Genomic DNA, 20542 nt, shown 5'->3' on the forward strand with positions numbered 1-20542 from the left:
TGAAACACGTTCTGTGTGATCATGATGACGCTCATATTCCGGTGATGTCTGTACTGGGTGAAAATTCTTACAACTTTAGGATGATCCGTTGCTTGAAAGATGAGATCATCCAAAATAACCAGATGGCTCTGACCTTCAGGGAAAAGGCTGTCATCCAGAAATGAGTCAGGGAGTCCTCTTACAAATTTAATATTTTTATTCTTCAGTTCAGAATACAGAGGTTGTTCAGACGTATACAGCCATACAATGTTGTCAGGCACATATCTCATAGCGTGGCTACAATTTTCCAGCAATGTTTTCACAAACACAGTCTTTCCCGAACCACTCGGTCCAACGATGAGACAGGAGAATGGGGGCTGAAGTCTGGGGTCAATCTCCACCGTATTTCCCGAGTGAGACATGTTTCAAAATCCGAACGGCTCGGTTTCCCGTCCTTTAAAAGACGCCGCTTGTTATACACCACCCTGAAGGATTTTTGAAATGACACGTTTGTCAAACTGAAACTGCTTTTATGACGTTTAATTCCCTGCTGCGGTGTTTTGATAGATGCAGCGAGGGCTGGGTCTTTTATATAACCCTCAACCAGATCTTTGACGCTGTCAAAGTTTATTTTCTGACAGCTCTCGTGGGTTTGAGTGATCCCCTTCACACGCATGACCGTTTTACCTCGTACGGTTTTATATGCGTAACTTTTAGGCCCCGCTGCTGCAAACTCTGTGATGACGTCACCATTCAACTCGTCGGTGAGCTGCCCCAGATAATTACCGGTAGGCAGCGGGGTTTCACCCCGCCTACAAACGTAAATCAGGCTATCGGTATCATAATACAGAATCCTGTCAGGATTTGCCACAGCCTCCATAAAACTGTACAAGGTCAAACGCGCATACGCCGTTGTAAACGCTGCGATGAAAATATTGATGGCTTTACCCGGTCGGCTGACGTACCGCAGGCCGTACCTCCATTGAACCATAGCCACCTGACTGCTGAGGAATGTTAGATATGTGACCTCGTACTCTTCAGAAAACAGATACCTGAACAGATCGTCAGCGTTTTTAAAGAGCGTGGTCTGCGTCAGATTTGACCTCTGGGCGAATTTCCCCCAGAAGGAGTTGAGACAGATCTTAGCCATCTGTCGTTTTGCCGGATTGTGACTGATTTTTTCTGGTCTAAACGAATCTTCTGATTCAGCCAGTAGTCTGTGATATATTTTTCTCTGCTCTCGGGGTCTTTATCAAATTCGGGAGGGAAACCGGAGGCTTCCTGCTTGTGTTTTAAGAAGGTGTTTATGTACCCCTCAAAGACTTCAAAAATCTTAGCTACAACGTAGCCTGTATCCAGAGCTTTGTGGAATTCTGGGGTTGTCCAAGTCCCAGACAGAGCTCTCTGCTGCTGACTGTGTGTGCACGCTCCCGCTTGATTATTTTCATCAGCGCAGGTGCAACACAGAGTAAACACCAGTTTACCATGAGGAGTTCTGTGTGGGAGGACGGGGAATTTTAGTTTCAGACCGCGTGCATCATTTAAAACCAGTCATTTCTATCAAAAAAGATTACTTAAATCACTTACCCTGAAAGCTGATGTGGTTTTCGCACTCTGCTCGAAGACGAGAAAACTTAATTAAACAACATGGTTTTTCAGGACCAGGGGATTTTTTTTTTTTACTGCAAATTAATTCTATTTTATACCCATCGCGGGGTCCAGGCACCTTCACTCTTCACCGGTCGTCGTGGAAATGACGGTGACTCCTCACAGGGGGACGTGACTGAGAAGAAACTTTGTTTTATCCGCCTTCATCACCTCGGGCGGCATCTCCGATCAGCGGGTGTCCCGCAGCCCCTGATCAACCGGGTAATATCTTAAAAGAAACTGCATCTATCGTGGCTAAGAATAAGCTTTGTTTTTCCGTCTTCAAACAAGCCCAGCGAACGACCCCGTCATCAGGAAATCGGATGTAATAAAACATTCAAGCTTCAACCAAAGATTCAAGCTTCTCTACTATGTTATAAAAGACCATCCGGCGTGACACCCCCGCTGCGCAGGTCACACACACACACACACACACACACACACACACACACACACACACACACACACACACACACACACACCCAGACAGACACACACGCACACAGCTAGCGTCTGCAACAGGTATTACAGCCGTGGGGTCATGTTTCCGTGAGGAGCTCTATGCGTGGGTATTTGACCGTCTTGCTGCAAAGACTTACAGCCGTTACAGCCGAGAGACGGTTATTCTTAACCCTTCTTTAATTTAAGAATTAAAAAACAGAAAAGGAGACGCATTAATTTAAGAATTAAAAAATACTAATGGGGTATTAAAATATTCGTGTTTAATCACTAAATTGAAGAAAACCTATAATAATAAACCATAATTGTGCAAAAGATATGGGTATTTTTTAATCCTTCTTTAATTGAGGCATTAAAAACCATAAAAGGACGCGCTTTAATTTAAGAATTAAAACATATTAAAGGGGTATTAAATATTAGACACTGATTTATGTTTAATTATTTCAGAATTAGTTAATTCTTTAATACATTAAAAAAGATCTAGGTATTTTTTTAATCGTTCTTTAATTCATGAAATAAAATGACATTAACATATTAGACCAGGGTGGGAGGGGAGGTAGGGCTTGGAGGCGGAGCTTGGGGCGGGGTTAGGGGAGGTGCTAGAGGCGGGGTTGGGGTGGAGCTTGGGGGCAGGGTTAGGGGAGGAGCTAGGGGCGGGGCTTGGAGGCGGGGTTAGGGGCGGGGCTTACGGGCAGGACATAGTGACAGCTTGACATTTCTGAGCGTTCTGAGGGACTTCCTGTTCCGGAGCACAGCGGTGTTCTGCTGTATCTGTTAGCTGTTTGAACTGAGCTGTTTGAGTTCTTTGAATTAACAGTCTTTTTCAAGACTTTTTTACTTTTTACTTTTTTTTTTTTTTTACTTTTTCACCGTGCTCCAACGCCTAAAGAAGACCTCTAACGGTCGAAACATCGCGACGGAGCACTTTTATCAGCTAACTTTCATCAGCGTTGGCAAGCTAACTAGCTTGCTAACGCTTTCGTTTTTATTTTTATTTTATTTTTTAGCACTGTTGTCGTGCTGCTCCACAGCCTGTCTAGTGGATTTTTATTTTATTTTAGCGCTGTTGTCATGCGTTACCTGTGCTGCTCCACAGCCTGTCCAGTGGATTTTTATTTTATTTTAGCGCTGTTGTCGTGCGTTACCTGTGCTGCTCCACAGCCTGTCCAGTGGATTTTTATTTTATTTTTTAGCACTGTTGTCGTGTGTTACCTGTGCTGCTCCACAGCCTGTCCAGTGGATTTTTATTTTATTTTTTAGCACTGTTGTCGTGCGTTACCTGTGCTGCTCCACAGCCTGTCCAGTGGATTTTTATTTTATTTTAGCACTGTTGTCGTGTGTTACCTGTGCTGCTCCACAGCCTGTCCAGTGGATTTTTATTTTATTTTTTAGCACTGTTGTCGTGCGTTACCTGTGCTGCTCCACAGCCTGTCCAGTGGATTTTTATTTTATTTTAGCACTGTTGTCGTGTGTTACCTGTGCTGCTCCACAGCCTGTCCAGTGGATTTTTATTTTATTTTAGCACTGTTGTCGTGTGTTACCTGTGCTGCTCCACAGCCTGTCCAGTGGATTTTTATTTTATTTTTTAGCACTGTTGTCGTGCGTTACCTGTGCTGCTCCACAGCCTGTCCAGTGGATTTTTATTTTATTTTAGCACTGTTGTCGTGTGTTACCTGTGCTGCTCCACAGCCTGTCCAGTGGATTTTTATTTTATTTTTTAGCACTGTTGTCGTGTGTTACCTGTGCTGCTCCACAGCCTGTCCAGTGGATTTTTATTTTATTTTAGCACTGTTGTCGTGTGTTACCTGTGCTGCTCCACAGCCTGTCCAGTGGATTTTTATTTTATTTTTTAGCACTGTTGTCGTGTGTTACCTGTGCTGCTCCACAGCCTGTCCAGTGGATTTTTATTTTATTTTTTAGCACTGTTGTCGTGCGTTACCTGTGCTGCTCCACAGCCTGTCCAGTGGATTTTTATTTTATTTTTTAGCACTGTTGTCGTGCGTTACCTGTGCTGCTCCACAGCCTGCCCAGTGGATTTTTATTTTATTTTAGCGCTGTTGTCGTGCGTTACCTGTGCTGCTCCACAGCCTGCCCAGTGGATTTTTATTTTATTTTTTAGCACTGTTGTTGTGTGTTACCTGTGCTGCTCCACAGCCTGTCCAGTGGATTTTTATTTTATTTTTTAGCACTGTTGTCGTGTGTTACCTGTGCTGCTCCACAGCCTGTCCAGTGGATTTTTATTTTATTTTTTAGCACTGTTGTCGTGTGTTACCTGTGCTGCTCCACAGCCTGCCCAGTGGATTTTTATTTTATTTTTTAGCACTGTTGTCGTGTGTTGCCTGTGCTGCTCCACAGCCTGTCCAGTGGATTTTTATTTTATTTTAGCACTGTTGTCGTGTGTTACCTGTGCTGCTCCACAGCCTGTCCAGTGGATTTTTATTTTATTTTTTAGCACTGTTGTCGTGCGTTACCTGTGCTGCTCCACAGCCTGCCCAGTGGATTTTTATTTTATTTTTTAGCACTGTTGTCGTGCGTTACCTGTGCTGCTCCACAGCCTGTCCAGTGGATTTTTATTTTATTTTTTAGCACTGTTGTCGTGCGTTACCTGTGCTGCTCCACAGCCTGTCCAGTGGATTTTTATTTTATTTTTTATCACTGTTGTCGTGCGTTACCTGTGCTGCTCCACAGCCTGTCCAGTGGATTTTTATTTTATTTTTTAGCACTGTTGTCGTGCGTTACCTGTGCTGCTCCACAGCTTGTCTAGTGGATTTTTATTTTGTTTTTTAGCACCGTTGTCGTGTGTTACCTGTGCTGCTCCACAGCCTGTCTAGTGGATTTTTATTTTATTTTTTACCACTGTTGTCGTGCGTTACCTGTGCTGCTCCACAGCCTGTCTAGTGGATTTTATTTTATTTTTTACCACCGTTGTCGTGCGTTACCTGTGCTGCTCCACAGCCTGTCTAGTGGATTTTTATTTTGTTTTTTGCCACCGTTGTCGTGCGTTGCCTGTGCTGCTCCACAGCCTGTCTAGTGGATTTTTATTTTATTTTTTACCACCGTTGTCGTGCGTTACCTGTGCTGCTCCACAGCCTGTCTAGTGGATTTTTATTTTGTTTTTTGCCACCGTTGTCGTGCGTTGCCTGTGCTGCTCCGCAGCCTGTCTAGTGGATTTTTATTTTATTTTTTGCCGCCATTGTCGTGCGTTACCTGTGCTGCTCCACAGCCTGTCTAGTGGATTTTTATTTTATTTTTGCACCGTTGTCGTGCGTTCGCTGTTGCCGTGCGTTACTTGTGCTGCTTCATGGCCTGTCTGGTGCCTTAACTAAAGCACTCCTTCTGCTGAATCACCTCTAAATTATTTACACATTATTCACTTTGCGTGTTTTTAGGAATCCACTAGGTTGCGTAGCTACTAGCTTTTAGCCGATTTAGCATGGCGGCTTCTCCTGTCTCTCCCGCACTTTTCTGCTCTGGTTGTGAAATGTTTAGTTGTTCCTCGGCTTCCTTTAGCAGTAACGGTACTTGTAATAAGTGCAGCTTATTCGTAGCTTTGGAGGCCAGGCTGGGCGAATTGGAGACTCGGCTCCGCACCGTGGAAAATTCTACAGCTAGCCAGGCCCCTGTAGTCGGTGCGGACCAAGGTGGCTTAGCCACCGTTAGTTCCCTCCTGGCAGATCCCGTGCAGTCGGGAAAGCAGGCTGACTGGGTGACTGTGAGGAGGAAGCGTAGCCCTAAACAGAAGCCCCGTGTACACCGTCAACCCGTGCACATCTCTAACCGTTTTTCCCCACTCGACGACACACTCGCCGAGGATCAAACTCTGGTTATTGGCGACTCTGTTTTGAGAAATGTGAAGTTAGCGACACCAGCAACCATTGTCAATTGTCTTCCGGGGGCCAGAGCAGGCGACATTGAAGGAAATTTGAAATTGCTGGCTAAGGCTAAGCGTAAATTTGGTAAGATTGTAATTCACGTCGGCAGTAATGACACTCGGTTACGCCAATCGGAGGTCACTAAAATTAACATTAAATCGGTGTGTAACTTTGCAAAAACAATGTCGGACTCTGTTGTTTTCTCTGGGCCCCTCCCCAATCAGACCGGGAGTGACATGTTTAGCCGCATGTTCTCCTTGAATTGCTGGCTGTCTGAGTGGTGTCCAAAAAATGAGGTGGGCTTCATTGATAATTGGCAAAGCTTCTGGGGAAAACCTGGTCTTGTTAGGAGAGACGGCATCCATCCCACTTTAGATGGAGCAGCTCTCATTTCTAGAAATCTGGCCAATTTTCTTGGATCCTCCAAACTGTGACTGTCTAGCGTTGGGACCAGGAGGCAGAGCTGTGGTCTTATACGCCTTTCTGCAGCTTCTCTCCCCCTGCCATCCCCTCATTACCCCATCCCCGTAGAGACGGTGCCTGCTTCCAGACCACCAATAACCAGCAAAAATCTATTTAAGCAAAAAAATTCAAAAAGAAAAAATAATATAGCACCTTCAACTGCACCACAGACTAAAACGGTTAAATGTGGTCTATTAAACATTAGGTCTCTCTCTTCTAAGTCCCTGTTGGTAAATGATATAATAATTGATCAACGTATTGATTTATTCTGCCTAACAGAAACCTGGTTACAGCAGGATGAATATGTTAGTTTAAATGAGTCAACACCCCCGAGTCACACTAACTGTCAGAATGCTCGTAGTACGGGCCGGGGCGGAGGATTAGCAGCAATCTTCCATTCCAGCTTATTAATTAATCAAAAACCTAGACAGAGCTTTAATTCATTTGAAAGCTTGTCTCTTAGTCTTTTCCATCCAAATTGGAAGTCCCAAAAACCAGTTTTATTTGTTATTATCTAACGTCCACCTGGTCGTTACTGTGAGTTTCTCTGTGAATTTTCAGACCTTCTGTCTGACTTAGTGCTTAGCTCAGATAAGATACTTATAGTGGGCGATTTTAACATCCACACAGATGCTGAGAATGACAGCCTCAACACTGCATTTAATCTATTATTAGACTCTATTGGCTTTGCTCAAAAAGTAAATGAGTCCACCCACCACTTTAATCATATCTTAGATCTTGTTTTGACTTATGGTATGGAAATAGAAGACTTAACAGTATTCCCTGAAAACTCCCTTCTCTCTGATCATTTCTTAATAACATTTACATTTACTCTGATGGACTACCCAGCAGTGGGGAATAAGTTTCATTACACTAGAAGTCTTTCAGAAAGCGCTGTAACTAGGTTTAAGGATATGATTCCTTCTTTATGTTCTCTATTGTCATATACCAACACAGAGCAGAGTAGCTACCTAAACTCTGTAAGAGAGTTAGAGTATCTCGTCAATAGTTTTACATCCTCATTGAAGACAACTTTGGATGCTGTAGCTCCTCTGAAAAAGAGAGCTTTAAATCAGAAGTGTCTGACTCCGTGGTATAACTCACAAACTCGTAGCTTAAAGCAGATAACCCGTAAGTTGGAGAGGAAATGGCGTCTCACTAATTTAGAAGATCTTCACTTAGCCTGGAAAAAGAGTTTGTTGCTCTATAAAAAAGCCCTCCGTAAAGCTAGGACATCTTTCTACTCATCACTAATTGAAGAAAATAAGAACAACCTCAGGTTTCTTTTCAGCACTGTAGCCAGGCTGACAAAGAGTCAGAGCTCTATTGAGATGAGTATTCCATTAACTTTAACTAGTAATGACTTCATGACTTTCTTTGCTAACAAAATTTTGACTATTAGAGAAAAAATTACTCATAACCATCCCAAAGATGTATCGTTATCTTTGGCTGCTTTCAGTGATGCCGGTATTTGGTTAGACTCTTTCTCTCCGATTGTTCTGTCTGAGTTATTTTCATTAGTTACTTCATCCAAACCATCAACATGTTTATTAGACCCCATTCCTGCCAGGCTGCTTAAGGAAGTCCTACCATTATTTAATGCTTCAATCTTAAATATGATCAACTTATCTTTGTTAGTTGGCTATGTACCACAGGCTTTTAAGGTGGCAGTAATTAAACCATTACTTAAAAAGCCATCACTTGACCCAGCTATTTTAGCTAATTATAGGCCAATCTCCAACCTTCCTTTTCTCTCAAAGATTCTTGAGAGGGTAGTTGTAAAACAGCTAACTGATCACCTGCAGAGGAATGGTCTATTTGAAGAGGTTCAGTCAGGTTTTAGAATTCATCATAGTACAGAAACAGCATTAGTGAAGGTTACAAATGATCTTCTTATGGCTTCGGACAGTGGACTTATCTCTGTGCTTGTTCTGTTGGACCTCAGTGCTCCTTTTGATACTGTTGACCATAAAATTTTATTACAGAGATTAGAGCATGTCATAGGTATTAAAGGCACTGCGCTGCGGTGGTTTGAATCATATTTGTCTAATAGATTACAGTTTGTTCATGTAAATGGGGAATCTTCTTCACAGACTAAAGTTAATTATGGAGTTCCACAAGGTTCTGTGCTAGGACCAATTTTATTCACTTTATACATGCTTCCCTTAGGCAGTATTATTAGACGGTATTGCTTAAATTTTCATTGTTACGCAGATGATACCCAGCTTTATCTATCCATGAAGCCAGAGGACACACACCAATTAGCTAAACTGCAGGATTGTCTTACAGACATAAAGACATGGATGACCTCTAATTTCCTGCTTTTAAACTCAGATAAAACTGAAGTTATTGTACTTGGCCCCACAAATCTTAGAAGCATGGTGTCTAACCAGATCTTTACTCTGGATGGCATTTCCCTGACCTCTAGTAATACTGTGAGAAATCTTGGAGTCATTTTTGATCAGGATATGTCATTCAAAGCGCATATTAAACAAATATGTAGGACTGCCTTTTTGCATTTACGCAATATCTCTAAAATCAGAAAGGTCTTGTCTCAGAGTGATGCTGAAAAACTAATTCATGCATTTATTTCCTCTAGGCTGGACTATTGTAATTCTTTATTATCAGGTTGTCCTAAAAGTTCCCTAAAAAGCCTTCAGTTAATTCAAAATGCTGCAGCTAGAGTACTGACGGGGACTAGCAGGAGAGAGCATATCTCACCCGTGTTGGCCTCTCTTCATTGGCTTCCTGTTAATTCTAGAATAGAATTTAAAATTCTTCTTCTTACTTATAAGGTTTTGAATAATCAGGTCCCATCTTATCTTAGGGACCTCGTAGTACCATATCACCCTAATAGAGCGCTTCGCTCTCAGACTGCAGGCTTACTTGTAGTTCCTAGGGTTTATAAGAGTAGAATGGGAGGCAGAGCCTTCAGCTTTCAGGCTCCTCTCCTGTGGAACCAGCTCCCAATTCAGATCAGGGAGACAGATACCCTCTCTACTTTTAAGATTAGGCTTAAAACTTTCCTTTTCGCTAAGGCTTATAGTTAGGGCTGGATCGGGTGACCCTGGACTATCCCTTGGTTATGCTGCTTTAGACGTAGACTGTGGGGGGGTTCCCATGATGCACTGTTTCTTTCTCTTTTTGCTCTGTATGCATCACTCCGCATTTAATCATTAGTGATCGATCTCTGCCCCCCTCCACAGCATGTCTTTTTCCTGGTTCTTTCCCTCAGCCCCAACCAGTCTCAGCAGAAGACTGCCCCTCCCTGAGCCTGGTTCTGCTGGAGGTTTCTTCCTGTTAAGAGGGAGTTTTTCCTTCCCACTGTTGCCAAGTGCTTGCTCACAGGGGGTCGTTTTGACCGTTGGGGTTTTTCATAATTATTGTATGGCTTTGCCTTACAATATAAAGCGCCTTGGGGCAACTGTTTGTTGTGATTTGGCGCTATATAAAAAAAAAGTTGAGTTGAGTTGATTGGCTGTGACATCATAACGGGCGGGGTTGGGGTTGGGCTTAGTGACATAGTCGATTCTGATTGGCTGACAGGGCCATAAATCAGTTTTTGACATAAGGTTGCTCAGTTTACTCTCTCTTGTGGCTACGCTACTTGTTGGAGGAGACTCGGCATTGTGAAGAATGTCCCAGCTGACCTACAGTGGTCCATGGATTTACACAGAAAAAAAAGAAAAAACTCCCAAATTGTTTTGTCAAGGAAAAAGGGGTAATGCAGGCTTGTTAGGCACCTGAGAAAGTCAGTGAATGAATCATTTTTTAAAAAAAGTGGGTTTACAATGTGTTGACACATAAATACAAACAGTGCCATCAAACTGTGGTTCTTTTAAGGCTCATTATGATCTTCAACATCATTGCTTTTAGTGCAGAAAAATGTGAAGATGACAGAGAAGTGTGTTTAAAATTGTCCTGACTGGAAAATCCCCAATGTCCGCTTCTACAAGATGCAATATGCCACAAAGTGGTCAAATATATACAGGCTGACTTGGAGATGACATGTGCAAAAGATCTGCCTGAAATATCATTCATAGAAAATTCAACGCTACAGCTCTGTGAGCGGAATGATCCTATACTGCCATACAAGCTGCTGACACATTTTATACTTCAGCTGGAGAATGTCAGTGCATCTGGAAAGTATTCACATTTTTCCACATTTTGTTGTTACAGCTTTATTCCAAAATGAAATTAATTTTCCCTCAAAATTCTACACACAACACCCCATAATGACAATGTGAAAAAGGTTTTTTTTTTAAGATTTTTGCAAATTTATTAACACTAAAAACTAAGAAATCACATGTACATAAGTATTCACAGTCTTTGCCATGAAGCTCAGGTGCCTCCTGTTTCCACTGTTTCCACTGATAATCCATCTTAATTGGCGTCCACCTGGAGTAAATTCAGTTGACTGGACATGATTTGGAAAGGCACACACCTGTTTACATATAAGATCCCACAGTTGACAGTCAGAGAACAAACCAAGCATGTAATCAAAGGAATTGTCTGTAGAAAATTGGTATAAAAAAATTAATTTCATCAATTTTGGAATAAGGCTGTAACATAACAAAATGTGGAAGGCGTGAAGCGCTGTGAATAATTTCCAGATGCACTGTAAAATACCTGAATTATCAAAGCAGTTAACCTCTGTATTTAACAGTCACTTTACTTCAAGTAAAGTACTTGTAAAGTAACACTTTACTTGAAGCAGACATCCTCCTAACCTGGTGCAGCTGCAGACAGTGGCTTCATATGAAGATGTTCATGAAAGAAAACATTTCCAGTCTGACATCTTCAAAGAGAGAAAATTGGAGTTTTGTTGTTTTTATTTGTCACTGCACACACAGGCCCATTGGACTATTGGTAACACTTTATGCAAAGGTATCGTCATAATAATGACATGACACTGTCATAACTGTTACATGACACAGTCATGAATGTGTCACAAACATTATGTCAGCATCATAAGCGTTTGTGAAATTTGTTATTTGTCATGACAAGTTGACATTTTTTGGGTTGTCTTGATTATGACAACTTGACATTAATCAAAGTGACAATACCAGAAGTTGTTTTTGTCATGACAATCAATCAATCAATTTTATTTATATAGCACCAAATCACAACAAACAGTTGCCCCAAGGCGCTTTATATTGTAAGGCAAGGCCATACAATAATTACGTAAAAACCCCAACGGTCAAAACAACTCCCTGTGAGCAAGCACTTGGCGACAGTGGGAAGGAAAAACTCCCTTTTAACAGGAAGAAACCTCCAGCAGAACCAGGCTCAGGGAGGGGCAGTCTTCTGCTGGGACTGGTTGGGGCTGAGGGAGAGAACCAGGAAAAAGACATGCTGTGGAGGGGAGCAGAGATCAATCACTAATGATTAAATGCAGAGTGGTGCATACAGAGCAAAAAGAGAAAGAAACACTCAGTGCATCATGGGAACCCCCCAGCAGTCTAAGTCTATAGCAGCATAACTAAGGGATGGTTCAGGGTCACCTGATCCAGCCCTAACTATAAGCTTTAGCAAAAAGGAAAGTTTTAAGCCTAATCTTAAAAGTAGAGAAGGTGTCTGTCTCCCTGATCTGAATTGGGAGCTGGTTCCACAGGAGAGGAGCCTGAAAGCTGAAGGCTCTGCCTCCCGTTCTACTCTTACAAACCCTAGGAACTACAAGTAAGCCTGCAGTCTGAGAGCGAAGCGCTCTATTGGGGTGATATGGTACTATGAGGACAACTTGACATTAAATTTATTTGTGCCTGTTATTTGTGCCTTCTGACCCTAACGGGGGATGTTGTCGGGCGTTACGTCACGTCTTCCGAAGAGGAAGCAGAGACTGGGGACTCAGAGGCAGACTCATCCAATACCCAGGCCGAAGTCACCGAGGTGGTTAGAAAGCTCCTTGGTGGCAAGGCTCCTGGGGTGGATGAAATCCATCCTGAGTACCTTAAGTCGTTGTTGTCGTCAATGTTGTGGGACTGTCTTGGCTGACATGCCTCTGCAACATCGCGTGGCGGTTGGGGACAGTGCCTCTGGATTGGCAGACCGGGGTGGTGGTCCCTCTGTTTAAGAAGGGGGACCGGAGGGTGTGTTCCAACTACAGGGGGAATCACAATCCTCAGCCTCCCCGGTAAGGTCTATTCCAGAGTACTGGAGAGGAGAATTCAAACAATAGTCAAACCTTGGATTCAGGAGGAGCAGTGTGGTTTTCATCCTGGTCATGGCACACTGGACCAGCTCTACACCCTCCATCGGGTGCTCGAGGATTCATGGGAGTTCGCCCAACCAGTCCACATGTGCTTTGTGGATCTGGAGAAGGCGTTCGACCGTATCCCTTGGGGCACCCTGTGGTCGAGTGCTCCGGGAGTACGGGGTCCGGGGTCCTTTGCTAAGGGCTAGCCGGTCCCTGTATGACCACAGCAGTAGTTTTGTTTGCATTGCCGGTAGTAAGTCAAACCTGTTTCCAGTGCACGTTGGCCCCTGCCAGGGCTGCCCTTTGTCACCGGTTCTGTTCATTACCTTTATGGACAGAATTTCTAGGCACAGTCAGGGTGTAGAGGGGTCCGGTTTGGTAACCACAGAATCTCATCTCTGCTGTTTGCGGACGATGTGGTTCTGTTGGCTTCGTCAAGTCAGGACCTTCAGAGTGCACTGGGGCATGTTGCAGCAGAGTGTGAAGCATCCAGGATGAAAATCAGCACCTCCAAATCCGAGGCCATGGTTCTCGACCGGAAAAAGGTGCCTTGTCCTCTTCAAGTCGGTGGAGTGTCCTTGTCTCAAGTGGAGGAGTTTAAGTATCTCTTGTTCACGAGCGAGGGACAGATATAGCATGAGATCGACAGATGGATCGGTGCAGCATCTGCCGTGATGTGGTCGCTGTGTTGGACCATCGTGGTGAAGAGACAGCTGACCATAAGAGAGCTATGTTCCGACCTTCACCTATGGTCATGAGATTTGGCTCATGACCGAAAGAACGAGATTGCGAGTACAAGCGGCCATGATGAGTTTCCTTTGCAGGGTGGTTGGGCGCTTCCTTAGAGATAGGGTGAGGTGCTTGGTCCCTCGGCAGGAGCTCGGAGTTAAGCCGCTGCTCCTCCATGTCAAAAGGAGCCAGCTGAGGTGGCTCGGGCATCTTTTCCGGATGTCCCCTGGACGCCTTGCTGGAGAGGTGTTCCGGGCACGTCCCATTGGGAAGAGGACCCTGGGAAGACCCACCACATGCTGGAGGGACTACGTCTCTTGGCTGGCTTGGGAATGCCTCAGGGTTCCCCTGGAGGAGCTGGGGGAGGTGTGTGTGGATCGGGAGGTCTGGGCGGCTTTGCTTGAGCTGCTGCCCACGCGACCCAACTCCGGATAAAGCGGAAGAAAATGGATGGATGAATTTAATTAATGCTTTACTTCTAATGAAGAGACTCCTGCATTATGTGTTTACTCATTGTTTCATAATTAATAAACCATGAACAAACTATTTGTAAGTGCACGAATGTATGTATTATTACGCTATGAGTTAGACATGTATTAATGAGGAGGAAGTGTCTGAATAAATGATTTACCAATTGTGCAATGAATGAATATTCACACAGTTGCTAATCCCGAGCAGCGCTAGGCGGCAGAGCCACCGAGCTTAGCGGGGATGATGACAGATGAGTGCGAGCATGTTCTCGTAGTCCATCCAGCTCAGTTTCTGCCATGAGTGGAAGTACACTTTTGTCACCACAAACAGGAAGTTCAAACGGGAATTACACAGGAAGTACACAAGAAGCATGATGGGAGAACTTTTTCCCAGGAAACCGTAGAAATGGCGTTACATCGTCATTCCTTTCACCAGCAAAAGGCTGGTGTAGGAATACACTGAGCGAGCCGCATTACCACCATAAGGCTATAGCTTCAGTCAACAAAGTAGTTCAGAAAAATTATTAAGCTATTTTTTTATTTTTCAGTGTGCATGCACAGTGAAATAGCTAACACTTCTGGTTCACAGGTCAATGCATACAAACTCGTCCAAAGCCATTCAGGGCCCCTTCAGACATAATGTGAATTTGGTCGATTTGTGTACAACTCCAGGGTGACACACGGCGGGAGAATCATATGAGCGCACCACGAAACATTGCACTGACGGGCAGGTGTGCACGACGCCGGCGCAACGGTTCATGCACGTGACAGTGTCTGCTGAGGAACACAGGGCCGGAGCACAGTGTGAGCTGCTGCAGCTGCTCACATCGTGTTCCATGGGATGAGCTGTACCACATCACGCTGCTGATGCGGAGGAAAATGAAATAAAAACCAGCTGTATAATTAGTGAACATCACTGGGTTGATATAAATAATATATAAAGGGGGGACACAATACAGAACCCCGCAGTTAAACAACCCTGGTTAAAAAAAAAACACCATTCACATGATTTGAACCTGAGCGTCCTGATTACCAGATGGAAACTTTACCACTACACTACAATCACTGTCTCATAACAAAAGTGTGAAATGGCTAAAACAGCATTGGTGTATTTCTGCTGATATGTGACTGAAAGTGTTGTATTTGTCGTAAAGTTGGCCTGTCATATGGTCCTGTGGTGCGCCACTCATTGTCCTATCAGACAGATGTGATGTTCAGTTCGCCTGCTGCATGTTCACATAAACTGACGGTCTGCTCCTGCTGGAACAGCCTGTCAGTGTCCGCGCGCTTCAGCCTGTTGCAGAAGCAATATATGTTTTTTGATGTGAGTACAGCAAGCGCACACACGCGTGTGTCCATCAAAACACAGTGCGTGTTCTGCAGCTCTGATATCCAGGACCAGAGACTTCAACAGCTGCCACGCCCCCGTCCGTTCAGAGCACAAACCAAGGTGTTACTCTGTGATCAGATGAAATGCGCCTCGTCTGCGGGGGATGCGTGAACCACATGCATGTATGTGTTGGGTGAGGGGAGTGGGGGAAGCACCACATCTCGGCCACTCCACAGTCGTGTGGAACTTAGACAAATTTCACAGCCAGCATGAGAAATGGTTGTCTGCAAACTGTTGTCGTGCCAAGAATACGACTGGCCACACATTTTCTAAGTGCCAAACAAGCGGTGTTCATGCATGTCAGCTGGAATTTGGCCGATACCTGCCGCGAGAGGGTTTGATGGGTTCGCACAGTACACACTCTGTCTTTCAGCCGCTGGTGTGTGCAAATAGTTGTAGCAACAGGTATATGAGACATTAGAGGCAGCTACGATTTTACATGTATTGCATACGATTCCTGCTTGATGTGCACTTAACCCTCTGGGGTCTGAGGGAATTTTTTGGACAGTTCACTCGCCTGGAATAAATGTTTTATTATTGCTGTTAACAGCTCACCCTGCATCCCACAATCAAGTGTAATGTCTCTTTTTTTCAGGACAACCTGTACTTTCAGAATTTATATGGTATAATGGTGTTTTATAAGTGTAATAAAGGTTTACAATCAGAAATAAGAAAGGAAAAAAATAAAGCGCAAATAATTTTCACACACATTTATTCAAAACACAGCAAACTATAATAAACAACTATTTTTACACTTTATAAAGGTAATTTGGAGTCTTGCACAAAAGACTGTACAATATAAATGTTCTAACAATAAACAGAAATGCACATTTTGAACAATATATACAAAATGGTCTATGCATTTTGTTTGAGAAGACTGATGTACAAGTTCATATGTAGACTGCAGGGGTCCCAGAATAATCTTATTATGCAGTTGACCAATCCCAGGTACAGTTCTGTCAGATACCAATCCCATATGTGGAAATACTGTTATTTGTGCCTTTTATTGAATTTGCACAAGCACTTTATATATATATATATATATATATATATATATATATATATATATATATATATATATATATATATATATATATATATATATAATATTAGGTGATATAACAAGTTTTTTATACTATATGTTTGTTTTATCTTTTGTATGTGATGGTATGTCTATTTGGACATTGGAGTCAGCAATAAAGCCACAAACTGATCCAGTAACATTCACAGCTAGTGGAGTAATCCTGATACTTGGACACTTTTTGTTTGAGCACATGAGATTGCATGAGAGTAAGTAAGTAAGTAAACTTTATTTATATAGCGCTTTTCACAGACAGGGGTCACAAAGCGCTTTACAAGGTAAAACAATAAAAATATACAGTAAAACACTCAGTACTAAAAGATTATTGGCCATGAAAAGCCTGTTTAAAAAGTGGAGTCTTTAGCTGCTTTTTGAACATCTCAACAGAGTCCAGGGATCGCAGGGACAGAGGGAGTTCGTTCCAGAGACGAGGCGCTACGGCTTTAAAAGATCGGTCTCCTCAAGTTTTAAAGGAGGTTCGAGGAACCATCAACAGGTTCTGACCTAAAGATCTGAGGCTGTGGGCTGAGGTGTAAGGCTGAATCAAGTCAGCAATGTAATCAGGAGCCTGACCATGTAGTGCTCTGAAAGTCAAAACCAAGATTTTAAAATTAATTCTGGAGGCAACAGGGAGCCAATGGAGGGATTCCAAGATGATGGAATGATGTGGGCTCTCCTGTTGGTGCGGGTCAGAAGCCTCGCAGCAGAGTTCTGGACATACTGCAACCGATTTATCTCCTTCTTACCCAGGCAAGTGAACAGGCTGTTGCAATAGTCCAACCGCGTGGAGACAAAGGCATGGATGATTTCCTCTAATTCTTTCTGTGACACCAATTGTTTAAGTTTGGTGATATTTTGCAGTTGAAAGAAGCAATTCTTCACAAGCTTGATTGCATGCTGAGCAAGAGACATTCCTTCATCAAAAATAACGCCAAGGTTTCTAAGGCTTGTTTTTGCCGTTAAGCCCAAGTCACCAAGGAGGCTCCTGATACAGTAAGTGTCTCAGTTTTTTCAGAGTTCAGCTGCAGACGTTTTCCATTAAGCCACTTCTTCACCTGTGACAGGCAGTCAAGTAAAGAGTTCAATTTGTGGACTTTTGAAATCTTAAAGGAACAGTACAGTTGTAAGTCGTCCGTAAACAGGTGGTAGGAAATATCCCTGAAGTCCTGAATCAACTGGCCGAGGGGAAGGACATACAATTGAAACAGCAGTGGCCCCAAAACAAAACCTTGCGGGACACCATACTGTAAAGCAGCTGTTTTCCATAGTTTATGGCCAGCCAACACACTAAAGGTCCTCTCCTCCAAGTATGAGGCAAACCACTTCAGCACGGACCCCGACAACCCTACCAGATCGCACAGCCGGTTGACCATAATGCTATAGTCGACGGTGTCGAAGGCTGCGGACAGGTCTAGCAGGACTAGGACCGTGCATCTTCCTGCGTCAGCGGCCATCATGATATCACTAGACACCCTCAGTAGTGCAGTCTCGGTGGAGTGGTGTTTCCGAAAGCCTGACTGAAAAGTGTCATAGATGTTGTGCATCCCAAGGAAAGACGTTAGTTGTTTTGCGACCACTTTTTCCAGTATTTTTGCTAGAAAAGGGAGCTTCGATATTGGCCGGAAATTCTTAAGCTCAGACTGGTCCAAGTTAGGCTTTTTGAGTCTTAGTTCCACCACAGCATGTTTAAATGAGCTCGGAAAGAGACCGGATGACAGGGACATGTTGAACATTTTCATGACCCATGGTCCGATTGAGTCAAAAGTATCTAAAAAAAAAGCTTGGAGGGAAGGACATCAAATGGGCATGAGGTCAGGTTCATTTTAGTTGCAACTGCTGCAATGTCTTCTAGTGACACTCAGTTGAAAGACGACCAGACCTGTAGTGGCAGTTCAGGCTGGACTGGGCCAGACCACAAGAGGTCAGTAAAGGCATTTTTTATGTGTCTGACCTTATCAACAAAGAACTCCAAGAGGTCAGTGCCATCTGCTTTACAAAACTCAGAGGTTGCAGAGGCAGCATGGGACACGAGCGAGTTAATTGTGTTAAAAAGCACCTTCGGATTTCCCTTATTGGACATTATCAGGCATTGGAAATATTTAGATCTTGCCTCTCTTAATGCATCATTTAACGTGGAAATAAGGTCCCTGAGATGTAACCTATGGACCTCAAGGTGCGTGGATTTCCACAAGCTCTCCGTCTTCTTAACTCCAAGATACTGTCATTTATCCATGGACATGACTTCTCACGGACATTATTTGTTTTGAAAGGGGCCACCAAGTCCAATAATGTGGCACAGTGAGAGTTAAAATGATGCATAAGATGATTGACATCCGTACAGTCATTAAAAGCACTGGGATGAAATAAGGCACAAAATCTGTCAGCTGTAGTTTGTGTAATGATCCTCCTTTCTGCCCTTTTAGAGACAGGCCTAGGCTCAGGGGGAACATCAACCTGAAAAAAAATACAGCTGTGGTCACTCAGGTGGACGTCTTCCACATGCATATTTGTGACGTGTAGGCCAAGAGAAAACACCAAGTCCAGAGTATGACCCTTTGAGTGGGTGGGGCCTGATACATGTTTAAAATCAAAAGTTTCAATCATATATAAAGTTCCAGTGCTGGGTTGGACGTAGTATCATCAATGTGTAGGTTAAAATCTCCAAGAACTAAAACTCTTTCTAATTTTATAAGAGAAGATAAAAAACTGTTGAACTCATGTAGAAAAACCCTGCAGGGCCAGGAGGGCAATAGATTAAGATACAGTAAAAAGAGTTTAAAGAGCCAACCTTTATTACTTGTGACTCAAAAGAAGTGTTCAGTGTCAATCACTCTGCATGTGTATCTGTCCTGATACACAGCAGCAAGACCTCCACCTCTACGAGAGAGGCGGGGCTTCCCAAGAGCGCAGCAGCCGACAGGGCACAGTTCGTTTAAGTAAAAAAACTCTCCGTCCTTCTGCCACGTCTCTGTGAGGAACATGAAGTCCAAGCTCTCCCTGGTAAAGAGCGCGTTGAGAGAAAAAGCTTTGTTTGCTATCGAGCGTGCATTCAATAGACCAATCCGACTTGATGATGTCATCCCCTTCGCGTCAGCTGGGCAGAGCGTGATTGATCGCAGCCAGCTCTCGCGGTCATGTGGTCCCCGGCTGTACCGGCGGATCAGCTGTTTCTCCGTTGTTTTTGTTGTTGGTGGTGGTGGGGCCTGAGACCAAGATGAAAGCTGGGCAGACATCTTTGAGCACGAATGCCACGGAGCCGTTCCATCTCGTCGCCAGCATCGCAGAGACTCCATACCGGTGTTCTGAGAGAGCGGTGGCTGTGATGCAGCGATTTCATTTGCGTCCCACTGAAGAGGAACCATTTGCAACCACTGGTAACCTCGGTCCGAACGGGAGAAATCGGCTGACCACATGACCCGTTTGATTACGCACTGCATGCCGGCCCTGCGCCCTCTCCTCCTCCTCGAGTTCTTCCTGGGACTGCCTGGGACTCGCAACAGCAGCAGGTATTCTGGGGAAGTGGGCACGCACACAAACGGTGGGGGGAAAGTTTGTTTGTAGCTGTCTCTGTCATTAAAGCAGCGTTCCATAGACTCTTTGATATTAAAAAGAGAGCTGCGATCATAAGTCCGGACAGCATAGGCACAGTTACTGGATACGAGGACTAACAAAAAGGCATACGATGTGAAAATCAATGCCAAAAACTGACATAAAAGCAACCGAACAGTGGCGAGCCAACACACAGGCGCCATCTTGAGAGGCTCTCCGTCTGCTCACTTTCAGTGATCTCTGTGCGTAATGGCGCAGGTTGTATTGGAGAGAGCAGCCAGGGGGCTATTCAAACGGCATTTACAGGCAAACTAGTAAGACATTTGTGAAAAAGCAATCTTTGGTTTAGCACGTTAGGTAAATCTGCCCTACGATTGGATTTTGGAAAACCATGTGACGGTGAACCAATTCTGATTGGACACTCACTTTCTGCACGTCATCACACAGCTTCTATGGGGAGTATCAAGATGGCGAATGCTGGCTCAAACGTCTGTGGAGTTAACTTTTCAGCAAAAAAAAGTAAGTTTCTATCTCTTATTAAAAAGTTATTTATAATTTAGTAAAGCTTGGTCCCAGCCGTTGTATACGACGACGTCGGCCCCAGAGGGTTAATGCGCAGTTCAGCCAAATTTGCACTATGTGTGAAGGGGCCCTCATGCTGGTAAGAAGACAGTGTTTTTGAAGCAACGTAACAGCTTAAAGAGCTGA

At 43.8% G+C, this 20542-nt stretch overlaps 1 protein-coding gene and 1 long non-coding RNA gene across 2 annotated transcripts in view; one reads left to right on the top strand and one right to left on the bottom strand.

The window, feature by feature from the left end:
* Positions 1 to 20542, bottom strand: part of LOC117507850 (receptor-type tyrosine-protein phosphatase gamma-like) — a 954825-nt gene that overhangs the window by 285243 nt on the left and 649040 nt on the right. The window lies entirely within an intron of this gene.
* LOC117507680 lies at positions 1712 to 13602 on the top strand. The gene is made up of 3 exons (XR_004559831.1): positions 1712 to 1723; positions 10055 to 10057; positions 13344 to 13602. It is a non-coding gene; the product is annotated as an uncharacterized LOC117507680 (long non-coding RNA).

The sequence above is a fragment of the Thalassophryne amazonica genome, chromosome 3 (genome assembly GCF_902500255.1).
Source record: "Thalassophryne amazonica chromosome 3, fThaAma1.1, whole genome shotgun sequence".
In the NCBI taxonomy this organism is placed as follows: domain Eukaryota; kingdom Metazoa; phylum Chordata; class Actinopteri; order Batrachoidiformes; family Batrachoididae; genus Thalassophryne; species Thalassophryne amazonica.